We start from the raw sequence: 14,389 nt of genomic DNA on the forward strand, positions 1-14,389 counted from the left end.
CTGCCCCATGAAATGTAAACAGGAGGCCAGTTGTAAATGCCTAGCTTGCGGCCCATCCATCTCCTGCCTCAAGAACAGTAAAAAAGAGAGACCACTGAGGGGTGGGGACCGGACAGGGCCCAGTTCCCAGCTCAGGAGACCTACAGCCTTCAACTACAGGGGGAGGAATCCACCTAGAAAACCTAGACAATCTGCTTTCTACTGGCCAAATAGCAGCACATATCAAGCTGTTGCTGAGCCTCTGTACTGTTAAAGGCGGCCATGGGTGTGGGATTTGAGGGGTTACACTGGTATAGGGCAGTTTCTAGAGGGGACCATGCATGCTGAGCTGCATGTCTGGAGGGTGGATTATCATCATATAGAGGACTTTATTGAGCAGGGCACTGGGACAGAGACTCAAAGATCCTAAGATAGGAGCAAACCCATAAAAACACGGATCTAAACCTTAAGGGGGAAAATGGGAATCTTCATGTCATTGGAACAGAGTGAGCGCCAAAAATTTGTTTAGATGAGCACAGCCATGCTTCTTCCTTGTGAACTCCACCTATTTGCCCTGAGGACCATTACTTTTTACCAAAGTGTCCCAGACACCGTGCTATTTACAAGCTGATAGAAATCTTTGCGGATTGCTGGTCAAGTAGCTATATATTAAAGCGCCACACAAACACACCAGAGGCTAGACCATGTTTGTTTGAGGAGCTCTTGGCTGCTCATTGGACAGAACCCGGACTTGCGCTAGGTGACTTTGGTGTTTCCAGATCCAACAGCACCGAAGGCAAATTCTGGCTCCCAAGAACCAGAGCTGGAGGGTTGAAGCATCCTCTCCCAAGCTCCTCCCACAGGACCCAAGTCTTAAACATACAGTTTCTCTCTCTTTAAAAAAAAGTTTTATAAGATATAACTTACCTACCATAAAATTCACCTGTTTTTTTTTTTTTTTTTTTTTGTGGTACGCGGGCCTCTCACTGTTGTGGCCTCTCCTGTTGCGGAGTACAGGCTCCGGACGTGCAGGCTCAGTGGCCATGGCTCACGGTCCCAGCCTCTCCGTGGCATGTGGGATCTTCCCGGACCGGGGCACGAACCCGTGTCCCCTGCATCAGCAGGCAGACTCTCAACCACTGCACCACCAGGGAAGCCCAATTCACCTGTTTTAAGTGTACAACCCAATGGTATTTAGTACCTTTAAAGAGTTGTACATATATGACGATCTAATTTTAGAACATTTCCATCATCCCCAAAAAGAAACCTCCATTTGTATTCACACTCAGTTTTTACCACCAGGCCTAGGCAACCACTTATCTGCTTTCTGTCTGAACAGTTTTATATGCGGATGAAACTGGGGATGTTTTGCAAACACAGCATCTGCCCTGCACCTGGGATGAAGCAAAACACAGACAAGTTGACAATTTTTGCATAGTCTCATAAAAATAAAAAATTCAGTAACTTTAATGTGTTAAAATTTAATGTGTTAAAAGATGCAATAACCTATTGCTTATCATCTTTGAATATATTCTGTGAAAGGTCAGTTATGAATTGTCGGCTGACTTGAAGGTCCAAACTTTCATATAGCTAGATGATTGTAGAACTCCATAGAGATAGTAGGGTACAAGCCTAGATTTGATTTTTTGTTACCATTTTCTTTTTCTCTGAAATTCATGTCGTTAATTTAACTTGTATTCTTGGGTGCTTCTCAGAGTATGAACTGCTGTGACAAAGCAGATTTCATGAAGAAGTTGGCCCAATGTTTGAACTCCTCAGAACTGGGAATCCAGAACGTCACAGCTGCATTTGAATCTCACCATGTGTCCTGTAGGATTAGATGGCTGAGTGTGGGCCCCTCCCTCTCCTCTCTCTGATAGACCCTTTCCTCCTGCAGTTTTCTCCTTTCTCTCCTGTACTGTTGAGTTTTCCCTTTACTGGACCATTTGTAACAGGATGCACACCTGCTGCAATTTTTTTCTGTCTACAAAAACCCTCTCTTTGCCTGGCTTCCCCTTCAGATACTGCCCATCATCTCTGATTCCCTTTTCAGAGAATTCTGGGATGGAATTGTCTAAGGTAACTCTCCCTACCTCTTCTTCAGTTCCCTCTTGAACTCAGTTTGGGCGGGGCTTTGTATCTGCCACTCCACCTAAATGGCCCACGGTGTCGTTGCCAGTGACCCCACATGACTGATCCCATAGTTGACCCTCAGCCTCTCAATGCAGCTTATCAGTTGCATTGACACGTTGATCATCCTCACGTTCCTGAAGCACTTTCTTCTCCTGGCCCCTGGTACAGCTCTGTCACTTGGCTTTTCATGTGCCTTGCTGGTCCTTCCTATTCAGTCTGCTGAAGGCTACTGCTCTTCATATCTCCAGCATATCTAAGTGTTGGAGAGTCCCAAGTCTTGTTTCTTCACCTCTTCTCTCCTCGGCCTGGGACCCCCTTCAGGTGATCTCATGTAGGATGGTGGGTACTTTAAATATTATATTGCTCCTGACTTCCAAATTTGTATCTCCAACCCTCCCATCCTAAAACTATGGGAGTTCAGGAGAATTGTTCATGGGGATGCTAGAAATGTGAGAGGGCTCAGTGGGCCCTGTCCTTGGACCTCTTCTCTTCTTTGCACTCTTTCACTTGGTGGTCTTATCCAGTCTTATAGATTTATTTTAATGAAGTCCAGCGTATCATTTTTTTCTTTCATGGATCATGCTTTTGGGGTTGCATCTAAAAACTCATCACTAAACCCAAGGTCATTATAGATTTTCTCCTATATTTTCTTCTAGCAATTTTATGGTTTTACATTTTACTTTTCAGTCTATAATCCATTTTGAGTTAATTTTTGTGAAAGGTGTAAGGAAGTCTGTGTCTAGGTTTATTTTTTGTATATAGACATCCAATTGTTCTAAGCACAATTTGTTGAAAAGACTATCCTTTCTCTACTTAATTGACTTTGCTTCCTTGTCAAAGATCATTTGACTATACTTGTATGGGCCTACTTCTGAACTCTCTATTCTGTTCCATATTTCATAACTTTAAGTATCACTGCTGAGGCTCTTGAATTTTTATGTCTAGCCTGGACTTCTCCCCTGAAGTTCAGACATATATATCCACTGCCGTCCTGTATCTCCACTCAAATGTCTAACAGACATCTCAAACTGACCACGTCCAAACGTAACGTGATCTCCTTCCCCGCTACCCCATCTGCTTCTCCTCCCATCTCCATGGCAACTCCATCTTTCCTGTTGTTCCGGTCAAAAATCTTGACTTCTCTTCACTCTCTCATACTTCTCATCAAATAGGTCAGGAAATTCTGTTGCTTCTACTTCAAAATACATCAAGAATCCAACCATTTCTTACCATCTACCCTGCTACCGTGCTGGTGCAAGCCACCATCATCCCTTTCCTGGGTCACTGCAACAGCCTCCTGACTGGTCTCCCTGCTTATTCCCTTGCTTCTTGATAGTCTATTATCCACAGAGCAGCTAGAAGGAAGCTGTTAAAGTCAGATCATGTCACTCTTTTGCCTGGGTCCCTCCAGTGTCTTTCCTTTGAATTCAGAGTAAATTCCAAAGACCTCATAGTAGCCCATATGGTCCTTTATCACTTGTACTACCCATTCACCACCGACTGCTCCTCCTGGCTCACTCTGCTCCAGCCACCCTGGCCTGCTTCCTGTTCTTTGAACATCCTACACAGGCTCCCGCCTCAGGGCCTTGGCACCAGTCCCTCTGCCCGGCACGTTCTCCCCAAGAGATCCACAGGGCCTACTTCCTCACCTCCTTCAAGGCTTTTCTCAAATGTCACCTTTTTTAAAAAAATTTATTTTATTGAAGTATAGTTGATTTACAATGTTGTGTTAGTTTCTGGTGTACAGCAAAGTGATTCAGTTTTATATATATATATATATATATATATATATATATATATATATATATAGTAGTTTGCCTCTGCTAACCCAAACTCCCAATCCATCCCTCACCTCCTGGCAACCACAAGTCTGTTCTCTGTGAGTCTGTTTCGTACATAAGTTCGTGTCGTATTTTAGATTCCACATATAAGTGATACCGTAAGGTATTCATCTTTCTCTTTCTGACTTACTTCACTTAGTATGATAATCTCTACGTCCATCCATGTTGCTGCAAATGGCATTATTTCATTCTTTTTTATGGCTGAGTAATATTCCATTATATATATGTACCACATCTTCTTTATCCATTCTTCTGTTGATGGACATTTACGTTGCTTCCATGTCTTGGCTATTGTGAGTAGTGCTGCTACGAACATAGGGGTTCATGTATCTTTTTGAATTAGAGTTTTCTCTGGATATATGCCCAAGAGTGGTATTGCTGGACCATATGGTAGGTAATTCTATCAAATGTCACCTTCTTCATGAGACCTTCACTGACAAACCCATTTACACTCTCCCTTGCCACTGGCACTTTTTATCCCCATTACCTTACACAATCCAACATATAATTTGCTTATTTGTAAGTTCCGTGAGGATAGGGGTTTATGTCTTTGCTATATTCTTAGTGCCTTGAGCTGTGCCTGCCTCATAGCTGGTTACTGATAAATGTTTGCTAAGTGAATGAATGATTGGAAAAAGGGGTGACTGGTATGTCCTTCTCCGGTTGGGTATCCACATGAGCATCATGCTTCTTGGGCAGGAGGAGAAGAACCTATGAGAGCTGGCATGGTAAAGAGACGGGCCGCCTACAGTGGAGTAGCCTGCAGGCCTGGCCTTCATTGTAGCCAAAATGATGGAGGTTCCTCTGGGTCAAGTGGTCACTGAGTTGCTCACATGCGACTGGTGACTGAGCTGGGCATGTGGTGATGAGGGAACTCTTGGAGGCTGGAGCTGGGGTAGGGTTGGAAGAGGCTGAGTGGGGCAGGTCTGCCATGGTCCCAGGTGAAAGAGGAGTATAGTGAGGAGGCCCTGCAGGCCTCTGAGGAAGCCTGTCCCCCGCTTCAAGACAGCCAGCATTTGGATAACCCCCACAGAGGGCATCAGCAGCTAGCAGGGTTGACCGGACATGGGAGGCCACTTGTCCAGCTCTGTCCGGCCCATTCTTCTACACACCCCTCTGCCCAGTGGAGACCCAGCACAGGGAGGGAGGGGAAGCAGGTGCTCCAAGCAGACTCCTCCCCATTCCTGCTGCCTCCAGCGAGCCTGGCCAGACGGGGGAGGAGGGAAGGGAGGGAGCCTTGCTGGAAGCTGCGAAGTGGACTAAGCTAAGGGTAAGGTATGAGATCTACCAGAATATCACTGAGGGAGGGAAAAGAGCCATTCCACTGAGTGTGACTGAAGGCAGTGGCTATGGGAGATAACAACGCGTTATGTTAGCTAACTAAAGCGTCTAAGGAAAAAGAAACAATGTTTTGAAGACTGAATTTGCAGCTCTATATCCATGAAAAACAGCCAAGAATTACCTTTGCTTCATGAGATAGCTTTACTTTAAGGTAAAGTGAGATAAATAAGCAGAACTTAACTTCCTAAAACTTTTTCACATGTTGCTCCAGGTTTCTTCAAACAAAATTCAAATCACTAGGTGAATTTGTGCACAGAAACCTGTTGAGAAGCCACAGGCCCTGGTCTCAGCCCCATGCTGTTTGGCTTCCACAGGGACATTTTACCCATAACCAGGGATACTGCACTTGACCTGAGCTCCCATCTCACCAAAGTACGCTGGTCAGCCCTGGATCACGGAATCATAGACTCTTAGAGCTAAGAGGCATGAACTATTTCAATTCTTTATGAGACACAAGATGAAGCAGGCTCAGAGAGGTGGATGGTTTGGTCAGGATCACACAGCAAGTTGGGGGTTGTGGTAAGCAGAATAATGGCTCCGAAGATGTCACATCCTTATCCCCAGAACATGTGACTATGTTCCCTTTCATGGCAAACGGGACTTTTCAGATATGATTAAGGATTTTGAGATGCAGAGATTATCCTGGAGTATCCAGGTATAATCACAAGGGTTCTTATAAGTGGGAGGCAGGAGGCAAGAGTCAAAGAGAGAGAGATGTGACCATGGAAACAGAGGTCAGAGTGATGCAGCCGTGACTTCTAGAAACTGAAAAAGTCAAGGAAACAAATTCATCCCTGTCACCTCCAGAGGAATCACAGCTCTGCCAACACCTTGATTATAGCCCCGTGAGACTCATATCAAACTTCTGACTTCCAGAACTGAAAGATAGTAAACCAGTGTTGTTTTAAGTTATTCGATTGGTGGTATTTTGTTAAAACAGTAGTAAATTAATCCTGTGGTAAAGCCAGCATTAAAACGCCCATCTCCTGGGGCTTCCCTGGTGGCCCAGTGGTTAAGAATCCGCCTGCCAATGCAGGGGACGTGGGTTCGATCCCTGGTCTGGGAAGATCCCACATGCCACGGAGCAACTAAGCCCGTGCGCCACAACTACTGAGCCTGCACTCTAGAGCCCGCGAGCCACAGCTACTGGAGCCTGCGAGCCACAGCTACTGAAGCCCGCGTGCTCTAGGGCCCACACGCTGCAACTACTGAACTCGCATGCTGCAGCTACTGAAGCCCACGTGCCTAGAGCCTGTGCTCCGCAACAAGAGAAGCCACCACAATGAGAAGCCTGTGCACCACAACGGAGTAGCCCCCGCTCACCACAACTAGAAAAAGCCCGCGCACAGCAATGAAGACCCAGAGCAGCCAAAAATAAATAAATTTATTTTAAAAAATAACATGCTGAAAGATGCCTTAAATAGCACCAAATCCAAGAAAATGACCTCATATTTTAGTTAATTAACAGCCTGACACATCTCTGTTTTTCCTATTTTTTTTTTTTTTTTGGCTGCATGCTCTTTGATCACCTATCATACTCAGTGCAGAGAATCTAAAGGTAATACGTTCTATTTGGCATAATTTCAAATTAGCATAATTTCCTTGAGCCTGATTCATCAAAATTTACTGCATCTGGAATGACAGACTTCATCAGGACAAGGTGTGTCAGATATTTTAAAATGGGATCTGACACGTTGGGATACATAAAGCATGTGACTTCCACAGAGACAAACTCAGTGTTGGTAGTATTTTACAGGTTTATGTCCCATGAACACAGAGATTCTGATAAAAGTTTATCAAAAAAGAGAAAAGAGCATGATATGTTTATAATTGTATAAACTTCATTCTCAAGACTGTTCCTGACAGGAGAGAATGACCATTCTGATTGGCGTTGATGAGAGCTGAATCTTCTGCTTACAATTCTACGCATCTGGTGCTGCAAGGAATTTTCTGTAGAGCAGCTTCTGGCTGGGTACATTTTAAACCTTGCTTCTCCTTCTCCCCAGATTCTTCTTCTGCTGGGTCCCCTGAGACATGTTCATGTTATAATACGGCCCTGGGCCCTCAACCTTCATGGCCAGACCAGGGAGTCTGCCCAGAGGGTGGCAGAACCTTTCATGGGGGACATTCTTGTAATTGGGCAGTCAGCAATAACTTAGCTATGCGTGGAAGTGACTGGAGACTGCATAAATGGATCCTGTCACCCAAATTAAATGTATCCCTAACCTTATTTCCCTTTCTGGATCCCCCAGATGCCATGGCCATTCCACTGCCACCTGGCCTGAAGGAGAGTGTGACATAGGGAACTTTGGAATGGACATGGGCAGTGGTCTTACTCAACGATGGTAAAATATCTTTAAAAAATTTACAGAAGGGACTTCCCTAGTGGTGCAGTGGATAAGACTCTGTGCTCCCAATGCAGGGGGCCTGGGTTCGATCCCTGGTCAGGGAACTAGATCCTACATGCACGCCACAACTAAGCAGCCGGTGAGCCGCCACTAAGGAACCCTGGAGTTGCAACTAAGGAGCACGCCTGCCTCAACTAAGACCCAGCGCAACCAAAAAAAAAAAAAAAAAAAAAATTTGCTTAAACACATAACCATGTTTCCAGGGTCTGCGAAACAGCCTGGCGAGAGAGGGGCCCTGAAGCTGGAGCTTCGGAGGTGTGGTTGGCTGAAGTCACTGTCCCTGTACTGTACACACTGTCCTCCAGACCTGAGAAAGGGGGCTTGTTTTACATTTGAATAGCCGAAAGGCCATTTAGCATGTTTTCCCTACAACAAGGAGCACTGCCTCAAAACTCAGGCCTCTACCATTTGGGAGGCAGAAAACTACTTGAAACTTTAAAGTTTTTTCCAGTATCTATTCATTAAGAATTAATTTTTTTTTTCATCCAGAACTAGTCACTTCCCTTTTTATATCTTCAAGAACACCTTGCTTATATCTTAGTTATCTGGTGTCAGTCACTAAATTAGTGTTTTGCAAACTGGAGTCCACAAGTCCTTGATGAGAATTTTAAAATGCTTTGTTGGGTGAAATGCTAAAAACTCTGGAAAAGTGTGACGCTTCCTTATAAAACTAAACATATAATTACCATACAACACATCACTCTGACTTGCAGGCTTTCATCCCAAAGAAATGAAAATTTACGTTCACACAAAAACTTGTACATGAATGTTCATGGAAGTTTTATTTGAAATAGCCCCCAAACTTGAAACACACCACGTCCTTCAACAGGTGAACGGTTAAACAAACTGTGATGCATCCAGGTCATGGAATCCCAGCCAGCAATGAAAAAGGACAAACTCTTGATACACACTACACTTTGGGTGGATCTTAAAATACTGAGTACAAAAGCCAGTCCTAAAAGGTTGCATACTGTATGGTTCCATTTATATAAGATTCTCGAAATGACCAAAACTGTAGAGATAGAGGACAGATTAGTGGTTGCCAGGGGCTTGCAGGGTGGGGTGGGTACAGAGGGGAGATGCGTGTGGTTATAGAAGGGTAGCTCTAGGGATCATTGTGGCGACGGAACTGGTTTATGTCTTGACTGTGGTGGTGGAAACTGCACATGAGGTAAAAATGCATGGAACTAAACACACAGAAAATAAACACAAATGAGTAAGTGCGTGTTAAACTGGGGAAACCTGATGAAGATTGGTGCTTTGTCAAGGACACTGTCAATGTCCTGACTGTGATCTTACTGTGGTTTTATAAGATGTTACCCCTGGGGAAACTGGGTGAGGGATGTGTGGGATCTCTCAGTATTATTTCTTATAACTTCATGTGAATCTACAATCATCTCAAAAAAGAAGTTTAATTAAAAGTTATGTGAATATTTCGAGGTCATGAAAAGACAAGTGTCAGTACATTCTGGATGACCTGAGTGACCCCTTTACAGCCTTACGAGCTAGTTCCCCAATGGGTCATCAGTGCTTTCTTTGGAATGAATGTTTATTGCCAGTCACTTTGCACCAGTAACATCTTGACACGAACAGAATCAATGACAAGCCTCCCCAGTGAGCAGGCCAAGCGTCAGAGAAAGATTTTGCAAGGCAGAACTGAGAAAAATTCTTATTGGGTTGACTGTATTATTATAATGCTATTTAAACACATGCAAGCTCATATGCAAATTTCTAACTGAATATAATAAAAACTAGAAAACCAGTAAAATTCAAATTAGTGCCATTAATTTAATGCAATGAATGATGCTGTTGTGTTGAAACTAACTTGCTAATCACAAAGTGGAGATTATACACACACTGCCACAGGGCTTGCCTACCATCTTTATTCAGAAGTGGGATGTCTTTGCTTACAACTTGAACTTCCTAGGGAACCAGGAAGAACATAGAAAAAGGCCTCAGACCTTCTGGAATAAATGTTACAAGGACCACTAGTTCTTAACCTTTTAACAACACGCTTCTTGCTCAGACATAGACTTGACCAGCTTGGTTAGCTAGTTTTCTGGCCTTTGCAAATAGGATTGCTGCTGCAGGCTTTCCCCTCGTGAAATGACCACAGAGAATCTGACAGTCATGGGGAGATTGGAAAATTATGAAAAGCAGGTACAGAAACTAAATATTTTAGCAATTGAGAGGAAAAGGCACAGAGCTTCCAAGAAAATCACAGTCTGCCCAGCACACTAAATAATGCTCATGATAAGGACACTGAGTGATCGATGGAAGGTTGAATTAGGCTGAGAAGGTCATGCTTGGGAAGACTGGGTGGGCCCATCTGGACCCTCACGTGTTTTGAGTTCTGGTCCTTGAACGAGCATACGTCAGTTATCTGCAGACCTGGGCAACTCTTTCCCAGCAGGGAGAAGGCCGGCTCTGTGTGCTTGTGTTTGTGTGTTGGGATGGGATGCAGGAGGGTAACAGAACTCCACGACATGCAGAACAAATGGTCTCACACGCGATTAATTGTGCCCCCTGCTCCCCGGGCCCTCAAGGCTGCTATTAATCGCTCCCCATTTCAGGATTTCGAAGTTGCACATTCGACCTTTTGAGCTTTCATCTTTACACCTCTTCATGCCTCTTATGACCCATAATTATGCCTGAGGTTGAGCATCAACAGGAACGCAGACCTCTTATCTTCACGTTAGGCACTTCAACCAACATTTTAAGACAAATTATTAATAATTGTGCTCGAGAAAATGATACCAGCAAAAGCTTCGGAGATATTGAATTGTTCTGTGACCGTGGAAGAAAGAAAACCATTTCCATGACAAATAGGGGAACTTTTATGAAGTAACTACATATTAATTTATCCAACAAATATCTATTACATACCTTCAATGTTTGAGATATCTTATTAGCGACCAAAGGGTACACAAAGCCATACATGATTCAGTTCCTGATCTAATGGAGTTTATAACTTGGGAGTTTATTGTTTAAAAGTCCTGCCATATAAAGAAGTGTCAAAAATGAAGTTCAATCTTAGCTCTTGAGGAGGTGAGAAGTGGGGGTGTCTAATGAGAAGGGACCCCTGAGCTGCCCTGAAAGGATGGGCAGTGCAATGATGGACAGGAACGGGGACGGGCATGCCCCGTGGAGGGGATGGTGTGGGCACAGTTGTGAGGGTGGGGGGCAAGGAAGGAGTGAGTTTCTCGGGACTCTGAAATACTGATGGAGGAGTAGCTGGAGATGGGGAGAGACCAGGTTGTAAAGCAGTTTTAAAATGCCAGGCTAAGAAGTTAAGCTTTATTCTTTGGGAAGTGGAGTGACTAATAGAGGTAGTATTAGTGGGGAGACGATTAGAATGGATTAGAATGATCTCCATCCAGCTAGGAGGCCACCACAGGGGTCCAGGTAGAAGGCCTGGAAAGAGGAAGTGGAAATTTTTAAATAGTTTCAGCGAGTCTGGCATGACTATCTCAAGTAAGTCTGGAGCGGGGTGAGCCTCACTTTTGGTCAGAGGCAGCAGGATAGAGAGAGCTGATGTCCGATAAGGCTGTACCGGTTTCGGCAGGGAGGGGGACACAGCCTCCAAGGCATTCCTGCTCCAAAGGGCTTCCCCAGCCTCAGTGTTTTTGTTACCGAGTCCAAGCTTGTACTGCTCGCTGCACAACAGGCCAATAAATGACGAGGTGCTGGGGCAAGAAATAGGGACTTTCTTCGGAAAGCCAGCAAACAGAAGATGGTGGACTCATGCCCCGAAGAACCATCTTGCCTGAGTTAGTTAGAATTCAGGCTTCTTTTATACTAAAGGGGAGGGAGTAATGTCAAATATTTCGTGGCCCTAATCAGTCTCCTGAGGGGATGTGTTCATTTCTTCCTGCGGTCATTCACAGGTGGGCCTGGTCAGCATGTTTCCTATGATCTAAACAAAGGTATTTTAGCTTAATGCTCATTACCTGGGGAGGTAGGGTTCCCAGAGATGGGCCATTATGTATAATTTAAGCTTATAGGCAACATCCCTTTAGTGATTAACTTGTAATAGGATACAAAAGCTTCTTCCCTATTACACTTGGAAACTACTATACTAAGTCTATCTTATCTGCAGGCTGACATTTTGCAATTTTAAACTGATCCCATATGGTTTCATGAGATGTGCCTCGGATCTCCCCAGAAGGTAACCCACACCTGGTGGTGAGTCCCAAGCGTATCGCTGGAGTTGGTCAGGACCCTAAGAGTGTGCCTGGCACCCAGTATGAACACAGAAAATGCAGAAGTCTGTAACCGTGGTTCCTATGAAAGGCCTAGCTCAGGTCAGACCTTCATTCATCGGTCTGTTCACTTGCCGAGTGTACTGAGCCCTACTATGTGCAGAAGCCAGGCCATGTCTGTGGCTCGATGACCTTCCCTCGATGACCTTCCCCTTCTCTGAACTCCTCTGGGGAGCATGTGGTGCACCCCTGGTTTTCCTCACTGGCAAGTTCTTCCTTCCGGAGGTGGAAAGATTAGAGGTTCCCCTGCTGGGTGGGATCTGGACTGATCACCAGCAAGGAGCGGACTGAGGGTCACCTCTGTGGGGAGCCTGGGGAATAAGCCTTTGTGTCTAAATGTGTCACCGTGAATGAAACAGCATCGCTGGTGCATATGACAGCAACAGCAGGTACTGCATGGGGAAGAGGGGGATGGGGGGGCTCTGTCTGTGGCAGGTACAAGTTCTTTACCACGTTACACCTCATCCTCCTCATGGCCATCTGGTGAATGTGGCACTATCACCCCCGTTTTAAAGATGGAGAAACTGGTTTTCACAGGCACTATGTAATGTTCCCCAGGTTACACAGCTCATAAGCTGGATTTGAACCCACAGCATTCTGGCTCCAAAGCTTAGGCCCTGGCTTAGCCCACAGACTTAACCCCTTTATTGTCCCTTTAAATATGAAATAGGACCACACTTGGTTGCAGGTAACAGAATGTGACCACCATGGTCGGAACAGCTGTGGGGTTCACCATCTTAACTTCTAGTGCTTAGCATAGGGTCAGGCACACACTAAAAGCTCAATAAGTGTTTGTTAAATGAATATAAGAGTGTATAATTTCCTTGAATAATAATTCTACTAATATCTTGCATCAACATAACATTTTATTGTTAGTGTTCACTCCCATTTCAGGGATAACAAAGAAGATCCTATCCTGCTCTACCTGTAAAAACAACCCCATACAAAGGCCAGGACAGGTTTTATATCCCCATTTTGCAGAGAAGGAAACTGAGGCTTAGAAAGTTTAAAGTGACTTTCCTGAAGTCCCAGAGTAAGGGCATCACAGTGCAGAATTCAAAAGCTTTATCTATTTATTTATATTTTTTACTTTTGCTCAATACGCCTTCTCCATCACTGCGCCTCTTCCTCTAAATACTGTGGTAGAAGCCAAGGTGCAGAGTCTTTCTTTTCTCATTAGCATTCTTTCCGAAACAGGGGCAGAGATTTTACCAGTGGGCCCATCCTATTAAGTGCCATAAAGCAGACTTGTGTGGTCTTCTGTCCTGCTCTGGAAGCATCTGTGAGTCTCGTGCTGTGGAGGCAAGGGGAAAAAATGTATTAGGTTCTCTAATATGATAATAATACCAAAGAAATTTATGGTGCCCCAGAGGAAGATAATTACAAATGGATGAAAGGTGACTATTTAATGTAGAGGCTTTTTTTTTTAGGGTATAAAAATAAATAGAAGAAAATAGAGTGCCAATAGAACCTGCAGCAAATGGAAGGCAAATGGGCCTGTTTCACTGGTGCTCCCGCTGCAACCCACCTTCCTGCATAATGATGGCCATTTTTAACATTTCTGACTTTGTCATTTTTCAAGTAGCTCTAAAGTCTCTTGCTTGTTTGCCAGCCTTCAAGAGGTTTCTAAAGCTCCAGGAGGGCCTTTGGCCTCGTCTTTCCTTCCTTCACCACCTCCCTTAAGGCTCTGTGGTTCTTCCCTGAAGTCAGACCCTGGGCCAGGCAAGCAGGGATGGGCACTGTGCTCCCTCCTAGTGCTCTGGCCACTGAATCTGCCCTGCTAGGACATCTGTGAACGGCTGGGGGCACTCTGTGGGCAGCCCGCAGGAGGGGTGGTGAGGGGCCAGAAGCCCATCTCCCAGGGAAGCCAGGCCTTTGCAGACACTCACTTCACGTGCCCTGGTCTCTGGCACCACCCTCTTTCCTCCCCCACTCCAGGGTGGGTCGTCAGGAGCTCTTCCCCTGCCGGAGGACACTCAGGGGCCTGTACCCCAGATGCTTGGCCCACTGCCCTCTTACTGCAGGCCGCGGCCTGCCCTGCTTGCACATCCCAGCCCTGCCCAGTGGGGAAGCGGCCAGGACGTTCAGTGCAGCCATGTCGGCCCCGAACTCCAGCTGCACTTCACCAAGGCCACGCGGTAGGTAAACTCTGCTCGTTTCCCTGAGTCCCGCCCCACCCCAGACTTCACTGTTGTGGAGGAGGCCGCTGACCTTCCACCTGCAACAGTCTGCACCTGCTACAGATGCTCTTTGATTTAACGGAAGCACCTTTTCTCCTTTGTCCTCGGCCTGCTGCACCCGCAGCGTGCTGGTTTCAGTGTCCCCCATCCCGCAGGGGGCTCTGGGGGCTCTGAGTCTTGCTCTCAGCTTTTCTGATTCCCATTCTCTCTTCATTCTGACCTCTCGTTGGTGCAGACAAGCCAGG

The sequence above is a fragment of the Leucopleurus acutus genome (genome assembly GCF_964270905.1).
Source record: "Leucopleurus acutus genome assembly, chromosome: 13".
NCBI lineage: Eukaryota > Metazoa > Chordata > Mammalia > Artiodactyla > Delphinidae > Leucopleurus > Leucopleurus acutus.